The following is a 10,081-nucleotide window of genomic DNA, read 5'->3' as shown; positions in this document are numbered from 1 at the left end:
AAATTATTTAAATGCCTCTGACTGCTTCTTGGCTCCTGGAATCTCTCGACGACCGAATTAACTGCGTTGCCGAAGAGACCAGAAGGATCAATAGGAGCATCAAGGAGGAAATCTCTATCCTTCTCCTTGATCTCCGCCAGATTGAGCCTGATGTGTCTCTCAGTGGATCCAAGGGATGCCATAGACCGCCCAATTGCTCTGACGGTATCCTTAGTAGCCCTGAGAGATAAATCTGTGGTCCGACGAAGTTCTCCAACCTCATCGGGCCCCACTCCCTCACTCCTGTCCAAATCCCCCAGCAGGTCAGCTTGATATGCCTGAAGCACTGCCATAGAATGAAGCCAGGCTCCTGCTTGACCTGCTGCCGTATATGCTTTGCCCACTAGGTTGGATGTTGTTTTTAATGGCTTAGTGGGCAAAGCCGAGGCCTTCAGAGACTATGCCAAACCGTGAGACAGATCTGTTCTGCCCGGGGCATCGACTCAACGCCATACTCTCTCAACCCCCTTATTCCAGAATATACGTGAACTTGGGGGCTGAAAAGATGGAACGAGTATGGCTTATTCCACGATCTAGACAGCTCACTGTGCCGATCGGGGATAAATGGAAGGTCCCATGGTGGAGGTGAAATATTAGAAGTGAGGAAGTAAATCCCAAAAGTAAAATAGACGAGCGCCTCTTTTCTCGGATGGCCATTCAATATGTAATTTATCCACAGCACGAGTAACCACCTCCACCAACTCCTCATACGCTGGAGAAAGAGGTGACGAGTCCCCTTACATTTTGATTGTGTCACTACCAATGCTCAGCACATCTACCTCCATGGGTGTTAGATCACTGAAGCATTGGGCTCTCTGCCCGGGTGGAAGAAGCCGCAGCGCGGGCTTCCGACACCGGAGAGAGAGCACTGGATCGCCCAGGAAAGGAACGAGATAAGGCCCTCGGACCCGTCTCCAACCCCTCTGAGAGATCATTTTGTGATCCCCAGGAATGCATTCTACGTGCTGCCTCGGCAACAGCGGGTCCTGCACCCCGAGGAACACGAGCCTGGCCACTTTCCTCGAAAAGTGACAGGCGGGAGCGGAGCATACAAAGCGGAAGCTTCTAACAATGCTGACAATCAGCCCCCTCGAAGGCTGACACTGCATGCTCCACTTCCAAACACATCACACAAAGCTTGTGTGTGTCCCCACCTGTTAAATAATGTGGGCAGGGAGAAGCACAGAGTTTGTAGATTTGTTTCGCCATAATAACGTGTACAGACAACAGTAAATAACACAGACAAATTTGACAAAGATCGCTTGCTGAGGCGACAGAAGCTAATGCCGGTTGCATGGGCTGTGAGTGCTTAATTTCCCCAGTAACTTACAACAAAGATGAAAGACTTATTTTTGTTTAATAGAACAAAAGGAAAGTGACGGTCTCACCCTTACTTTGGGGAATACTAAGTTAAGTAGACTCACAGCCTTAAATGTTATGCAACAGCACAGGCCCTTCATCAGTAATGATGTTAGGTCAGACTGTAAATGTAAAATGCCTTCATGCAGTGTCCACACGGATGAATGAAACAAAAGAAACTTCTGTCACCTCCTCCCATTGGTTAAGCGTGCACCAGTCAAGAACCCATCCTCATGTATGATGTCTGCAATGACTGGGGATTTGTTAGGGGATGAAGGAGAAATGACTCGTGATTGTGTTACGCTTACATACACACCTGCGAGGGAAGTAAAAGAAACTCCCATAGAGAATTCAGGATTTGAGTTGTTTGTTAACGGTTCACCTCAAGTAATCGAAAGTAATTCAGAAACAAGCCATTAGAGCCTATGTGGCATGAACCACATTAAGTGATGTTGATTACAGCAGCTGCAGTATTGTGTCAGAAAAAAAAGAGCTCAATATGGATTCAAAAGATTCAGTCTGGAACTGGAAAGTCAGATGTTGAGATCTTTGTTGAGATCTTTGTTGAGCTTCAGTTCTGGAACTCAGTTAGCTTTGTTGAGATCTTTGAGCTTTGAAGTTTCAAATCAGTCAATTCAATTCAAAGTTCATTCTTTTTCGAGTTTCAGTTTCTCCATGGCACCATCTGTTGTAAACCTTGTTCTTCTTAAGTGTAGAAAACTTAGAAGTGCAGACCAGGAGACTTTAAGAGGTATCTTTCGAGCAGAAGTTCTTTATTGCGTTGCTGTATTCATCTCAATCAAGTCTAACTAAGGCAGTATAGATTTAGTTCATATACCCTTTCAGGGGGAGGAGTTACATAAAGGTGGAGGCACTCTGAAACAAAAGCATGTAAATGAGGCATACCGGTTAAGGAATGTGCCCTAGACTGAGAGTGTTACCAATCCTAATCCAATCAGCATAACAGTGTAATGTAAATATCCTAATCCAATCAGCCAGACTCTTCACCGATACCTTCACATTATCTTAATGGCCAGGCAGTGCATAAAGACAAAAGGTGATAATCTCAGTGCTCTGACCAATGTAACTTACAACAGAGAGCTGGACAGACAGGAACAGGCAGGTTTGTGACATCATTTACCTTAGATACAAAATTCACACTAATAAACTTTCTCAGTTTCTATACTATTGTATTGGAAGCTCAATTAAACATTTAAATAAAATTTGTAATCCTACACTTTCCAAAAAGTAAAGGTCAGTGATGTTGCAGAAAAACACACAGTTGCACAACACTCTGTCCGGTAACTGTGATGTCAACTTATTAGACCGGTTGATTGACATTCAGAATTTGCAGTTCTCTTACGAGAGTATCTCTCGTACTGCGTAATATCTTACGCTAAGGGGAAAACCTCTTTTCCACGAGATATTGAAGCCAAAAATTATCCTTAATTTTGAATTATTGTAAAACGCTGTGCGGCAGCATGCAGACATAGGCAAGACGGCCCGCTTGCCTATTGGCTGCCCTGCGGCAACAGCAGCAGCCTATCGAGAGAGGCCCTGCGTGACGTGATACCCAATGGGGGCGCTTCGCGCCCATTTCGTCACGTCCCGCCAGAATAGGTGTGGCCTTGGCCTATAAATACGCTTGACAGGCTGATACAAACTGATTTTCATCTCTTCAGCGAAGCTCACGCATCGCTGGATCCAGAGTGAGAAGCCGCGTTTGACACAAGCCTTCTGCGGGACGAGCCCTTGAACCTGAAGCCGCTGGCCTTCACCTCGCCGCCTTCAGTCGCTGTACCTGCTACGCTTTCCGCCGTCAATATCCTTTTACTCTGCTGAGAGTGTGTGTTTGCCGTAGCGACTCACACTGTCTCTCTCTCTCTCTCTCTCTCTCTCTCTCTCTCTCTCTCTCTCTCTCTCTCTCTCTCTCTCTCTCTCTCTTATCTAAAAGAGCAGCGTCATTTTTAAGATGCTTCATTCCTGTGGCTCGTGCCGAGCCGCACTCAGCGACGGGGACCGCCATATCATCTGCGTTTCCCGCCTGGGTAAGGATCATGCAGCTCTCGCGCTCGCGGAGCGAGCTATTTTCATGGTGACTCTGAGGACTTGCCTGGCATTTTTTCTCCGAGTCTGCACTCCCGCCCGCTGTAGTGCCGCGCCGTAAAGTGCTGTACTCAGCGGGTCCCCAAGCCTTCTCCAGCCCGTGAAAGCTCGCCGGTTCGCCCGCCAGCTTCACCGGCTTCAATCGAACTCGCTCACTGACGGACAACGGCTGCCGCGCGCCTCCGCCTTTATGACGACAAGATAGCTGCATCTGTAGATAAGGCCAGTTGCTCTATCCTGGCGAACGACAGTGAGGATTGAGCGAGCTCTGTGGACCTCCCCACTTCTGCTCGCGAGTCGTCAGGGAAACGGGCCAGCATCAAAACCGCGGCTAGCTTTCTTTACGTTATAAGAAAGCTACCCCGCCCCCGCCCCCCGTGGGCGTGCGTCACCGGCGAAATGAGGAAAGAGTGTGTTTTTAGTCCCGCCGAGGCCGGACCAATCTCCATTTCTCAAACATTTCTCAGCTCCTCTTAGTTTGAGCGGCTGAAAATGTCAATATTGCAGCTATGAACCTGTTGTATAACACGCACACCTGCAAACAAACGCCGACACACACAAAACTGTGATGACGCTCTCTTATCTGCTCAACGCCCCCTGTGGGCGTGCGTCACCGGTGAAATGAGGAAAGAGTGTGTTTTAGTTCCGCCGATGCCGGACCAATCTCCATTTCTCAAACATTTCACAGCTCCTCTTAGTTTGAGTGGCTGAAAATGTCAATATTGCACCAATGAAACTGTTGTATAACACGCATGCCTGCAAACAAACGCCAACACACACAAAACTGTGATGACGCTCTTTTATCTGCTCTAGCTAATTTAAGCCTCTGTTGTTTCCCCCTGTGGCTCAGTGGTGAACCCCAAAGCATTCGCACGGGAGACCCCTGTTCGATTCCACTTGCAGCAGATAAAATTTCGTCTCGCCATGGCCAGACTTACACGAAACTTTTCGCTCGTTCAGTTCCAAGAAAATGCGACTGTTCCAGTGTATTTTGCAGTAAACAAGCTGGTACCATGGCCCGCATGCCTGCACACAAATGCCGTTTCCATGGCGACCCAGAAAAATCTGTGTTATTATGAGTGTAATAAAAATGCCCACAGCCCAGTGGTTATTTCTACACACACACACAGCCCGCCACAGTGCAGGGCTCGCACAAATGAGATCGGTTCATGTCAATTGTGCATTAAATGTAGTGAATGTGCCCACAGCCCAGTGCCCACAAACACTACACACTGCATGTGCCACGTTTTCTGTAAAACGAAACCAACACACATACAGTCAGCTAAGGCCCACGGTGTTTTAAGTCTCGCCGCGGCCAGACTCCACCGAAAACTTCTCGCTCGTTCAGTTCCAAACAATGTGACTGTTCCAGTGTATTTCGCAGTAAACAAGCCGGTACCACAGCCCGCTTGCCTGCACACAAACGCCATTTTTACGGCGACCCAGATAAATCCCAAAAATTGTGTATTTTCTGGTATTCCGGCCACGGCCGATGGTGTTATGAGTGTTGTAAGAATGCCCACGTCTCAGTGCCCATTCCCACACACAGACACAGCCCGCCACAGTTCAGGGCTAGCACAAATAAAATCGATCCTCATGTCAATTGTAAAAAAATTAAAAAAAAAATAAAGTAGTGAATGTGCCCACGACACAGTGCCACACTACACGATACTTGTCCCTCGGTTTCTGTAAAAACGAAACCGACACACATTCAGTCAGCGCAAGCCGACGCTGTCTCGCGCCCACATTCCCTCAAAGACACGCTCAACCCCATGGGGTTTGTCCTGCTCGCTCTCTCTCCACAATCTGTCATAGAGAATTCGAGCGCGACCAGGCTGCCCGCCGTGATCGGCACGCCTCCCGCCTCGCACACTGTAAACACAGTGTTTATGTCTCAGCACACCAAAGCTCTGCGGCCGCCGCTATGCCGCGGCCAGAGCCTGGATTTCATTCTACCTCTAGCTATTCACGCAGAGGCGTGGCCAAAGCTTCCCGGTGTATCAGAATGGGTGTTGTACACTATAAAAAGAGGCTATTCGCTACAGTTCGCTCGACATCCCCACCGTTACACGGCGCGAGTCGAAACCACGGTAAACAATGAAGTATCTCATCTACTTCGAGCCGAAATAGCGAAACTGCTGAGCAAAGGGGCCATAGAACCTTTATCTCAGGCTCAGAGCAAATGGGGGCTATACAGCAGAAATTTTCTGGTACCGAAAAAAGACGGGGGTCTCAGACCCATTCTAGATCTGCAACAGCTGAACAGAGTGCTTATGAAGCGCCAGTTCAGAATGCTGACAACCAGGAAAATCCTTGCGCAAGTTCGCCAGGGAGACTGGTTTATGTCAATAGATCTAAAAGACGCCTTTTTCCAAAAAAAAATAGCGTCACGTCACAGGCGATTCTTGAAATTCGCCTTCGAGGCCCAGGCATATCAATACACAGTCCTACCGTTCGGCCTATCCCTAGCACCCCGTACATTTATGAAGTGCATGGACGCGGCCCTCGCACCCCTTGAGACTTCAGGGCATGCGAGTTTTGAACTACTTGGACGATTGACTGATTCTAGCTCGATCACATTCAGAGCTCATAGAACACAGAACCACATTACTAGAGCATCTCGAGAATCTGGGTCTCACAGTCAATTGGGCGAAGAGTCCGCTGTTTCCCAGCCATAAAATCTCTTTTCTGGGAACAGTGCGGGACTCGCTGTCAATGACAGCATGTCTGTCGCCGGAGCGCGAACTGGACATTCAGTTGGCTCTATAGTCCCGCTCAAAAGGTTTCAGAAAATTATGGGCCTCATGGCCTCGGCATCTTTGGTACTTCAGCTGGGCCTGCTTCGCATACGCCCACTGCAGTTATGGCTGAAAGCACGAGTTCCACCCCGGGCATGGACCTTGGAAAATAGCCGACTGCTGTCAGTCAGGCGTGAGTCTGGGGACTCCCTCGAGTGTGACGGTGGTGTCCACGGACGCCTCCACCTCGGGATGGGGAGCGCTGCTCGAGGGCAGACCGTTCTTTGGCCAGTGGTCAGAACGGGAAAAGCTCCTACACATAAACTGTCTGGAAATGCTGGCAGTCGACAACGCGCTACGGCGCGTTTGTCCCCAGATAAAAGGCCGCCACGTCTTAGTCCGGTCGGACAACATTTCAGTGGCGGCATACATAAATCACCAGGGTGGCGTCAGGTCCCGAAACCTTTACAGGCAGACGGAACGCCTCCTTATCTGGGCTCAGCACAACCTGCTTTCACTGAAAGCAGCGCATGTGCCTGGTCGCCTGAATCTGGGACCAGACTGTCTGTCCAGAAACAATGTCCCAGCAGGGGAATGGTCGCTGCACCCGCAGACGATCCAACTGCTGTGGGAGACATTCGGCATAGCGCAGGTGGACTTGTTCGCGACCCAAGAAAACGCTCACTGTCCGAACTTTTTCTCCAAGAGCAGGGATGCGCTGGCCCACGTATGGCCCCGCTGCCCCCTCTATGCTTTTCCCCCCGTCTCGCTCCTGCCTCAAGTACTGGAACGAATCAGGGAAAACGGATGCCCAGTGCTGCTCGTGGCTCTGCTCTCCAGAATTGGTTCCCAGTCCTGATGCGGCTGACCAGCACTGCCCCGTGACCGATACAGGTGAGGAGAGACCTCTTCTCTCAGGCAAAGGGCTCGATTTGGCATCCTCGCCTGGATTTATGATCCCTACATGCATGGGCCATCAACGGGTACCCGCTAACCTCCCAGAGGGAGTGTTAAACACAATCACGCAGGCTAGAGCCCCGTCTACTAGATGGTTCTATTCCTCAAAGTGGTCGGTGTTCTCTGCCTGGTGTCAAGCTCAGGGCTTTTCACCCGCAGACTGTGGGGTTACGGAAGTGCTCTCCTTCCTTCAGGAGCTGCTGGATAAGGGCAGAACCCCATCCACGCTCAAAGTATACGTGGCGGCCATAGCGGCGTTTGCAAACCGACGTCTGGCCAGTCACTGGGGAAAAACGACCTGGTTGTGCGATTCCTCAGGAGAGCTCGGAGGCTGAATCCTCCCAGACCCCCCTCAGTCCCTGTGTGGGACCTTTCTACGTTTTTTGAAGCCATGAAAGGTGCCCCATTCGAGCCAATCCATTTGTCAGACATGAAACAACTGTCTCTCAAAACCGTATTCCTTATGGCTCTCGCTTCAGTGAAGCGCGTAGGGGACTTGCAAGCGTTTTCAGTAAACGCGTCATGCATGTAGCTTGGGCCTAATGACTCAAAAGTCATACTCAAACCAAGGCATGGGTATGTGCCCAAATCCCTCAACACACCATTCAGGGCCCAGGTTATTTCCCCCCAGGGCCCTCCCGGTTCATGATGAGGAGGAGGAGGATGCGAGTCTCCTCTGCCCTGTCAGGGCACTGAGTGCTTATGTGTCCCGCTCGTCTGTCTTCAGACATACTGAGCAGCTCTTCGTTTTGTTTGGCGGACTGCTGAGTTTTGCTTTGTGCATCGCTCACTGATCGATAGAACAGCTCTATGGGTGTTGAATAACCCGTACTTATACCCAGTTCAGGCTGAACACGTTCACCCTGTCTGCGTGAAACACTGTTAACATATCTAGCTCCTGTGGGATGCTATTTCATGGGGTGCTAGTAGCCTCTCTTCTCCGACTCTCTGTGAGTCTACGGTGATTATGCACTATATGAGCCCCGGGCTACTGCCCTTGGGACTCTGGTGTCGGATCCCAGTACGCACGGCGTGTCACATTGTGTTCCCCATAGCGTAAGATATTACACAGTACGAGAGATACTCTCGTAAGAGAATGTACTCGGGTTACTAACGTAACCTCAGTTCTCTCTAGAGAGGGAACGAGTACTGCATATCTTGCCGTGCATACAACAGCGCTGGTTCGCTTCAGTGATGAAAACCAGTTTGTATCAGCCTGTCGAGCGTATTTATAGGCCAACGCCACGCCTATTCTGGCGGGACGTGACGAAATTGGCGCGAAGCGCCCCCATTGGGTATCACGTCACGCAGGGCCTCTCTCGATAGGCTGCTGCTGTTGCCGCAGGGCAGCCAATAGGCGCGCGAGCCGTCTTGCCTATGTCTGCATGCTGCTGCACAGCGTTTTACATTAATTCAAAATTAAGGATAATTTTTGGCTTCACTATCTCGTGGAAAATAGGTTTTCCCCATGCGTAAGATATTACGCAGTACTCGTCGTTCCCTCTCCAGAGAGAACCGAGGTTACGTTAGTAACCGAGTACGTTTTACTTTCCCTCAGCTCTAATAGTGTGACTTAACCACTCAATTTCACTCTCTTCCTCTTTGACATCACTGGCTTAAATGACTTGACAGGTTGATTAAGGATTTTGCAACAGGTCAAAAACTTAATGATAAAGCCACTAATTTACCATGAGAAATTAGAAATACATTTTTTAGTCTTCACTTCATTTACAGAAACACTTTACATATAATAAATAAAACCTCACAACAGACAACAACAAAAATTTGTTCCCATCAGAAACATTCCATAACCTACAATGACAGAGGAAGTATGATGCTTTTCAAAAATATAGAAAAAAGTCACACCTTCCGAAGACGCAGATTGTCACCAGCGATAACAGATCTCATCATTCCTCAGCTGTGAGGTCTTTTGAGCTGCTGGGATGAACCTCGATCACATCCCACATTTGATAGATGATTTAAAAGCAAGAGAGAGCACCTACAGGTACAACAGTGAGACATCACAGACTCATTTACATCATGATCTTCACCATCACATGCCTTGCCCTGGTGGCCTCTGCTCTGGGTCTTCTTTAGAAGTTTGCAAGACAATTATTGGGTGTAGGCTACATATATATTTACAAAATGCAAAACCTTCACAAAGAGCTTCATGTGTCATGAACTTCTGTTCTTTATCTACAGGTTGTGGAGTGCCAGCGATTAAGCCACAGACGATTGGCAGCAAGATTGTGAACGGACAGAATGCCATCTCTGGTTCTTGGCCCTGGCAGGTCTCTCTCCAGGTAACTGTGTATTGGCCGACTTTTATCCTGCATTTGCCTGATTTGGTCAAAGAGTATATGTCATGTTTTCAATGCTTTTAACTCTGAAACAGCAACCCAACGGATTCCACTTCTGCGGTGGATCCCTGATCAACCAAAACAATATCTCACTGCTGCTCACTGCGGTGTCGTGTTCGTGTAAGAGTCTTCAATCTGACTGTAGTCAATCTTAGCGTGTGTGTGGGTGAAGGAAGAAGAAGACAGCTCGGCGAACTTGGGACTCGTACTTTATTCAGAAAAAAAGAACAAACAAAAGGTGCACTCGTGCGCCTTCACCGTAGTGTTCCACTACAGCACATAAATAAAACACTCTGCCCGCTGTACCAGCTCTCGCTGCATGTCTCCAGCTCTCAAGGTTCAGTCAAACGACCACTCTTCCCGATGTGTAACTCAGTCCATTTATAAAAACTCTTTCTGATGTGTAACTCAGTCCATTGTCAGCCAGCAGGTCGTGAGTGTTTGGTACGAGTCCCCAGTCCTTCTCTCTCCCCGCTCTCTCATTTCTGGCAGCTTATATGCGGTCTCCACACCAATCACTGC

General features: G+C 48.9%; 1 long non-coding RNA gene across 1 annotated transcript; it reads left to right on the top strand.

Annotated features, from left to right (window-relative positions):
* The first annotated feature begins 9,214 nt into the window (after positions 1-9,214).
* On the top strand, positions 9,215-9,642 carry LOC143715941 (uncharacterized). The gene is made up of 3 exons (XR_013195921.1): positions 9,215-9,285; positions 9,402-9,502; positions 9,595-9,642. It is a non-coding gene; the product is annotated as an uncharacterized LOC143715941 (long non-coding RNA).
* The last annotated feature ends 439 nt before the right edge of the window (positions 9,643-10,081 follow it).

This window comes from Siphateles boraxobius, unplaced genomic scaffold (assembly GCF_051911475.1).
Source record: "Siphateles boraxobius isolate OS27281-9 unplaced genomic scaffold, OSU_SipBor_1 6, whole genome shotgun sequence".
In the NCBI taxonomy this organism is placed as follows: domain Eukaryota; kingdom Metazoa; phylum Chordata; class Actinopteri; order Cypriniformes; family Leuciscidae; genus Siphateles; species Siphateles boraxobius.
The sequence above is the reverse complement of the archived record's forward strand: the minus strand, read 5'-3'. Positions and strand labels throughout refer to the sequence as shown.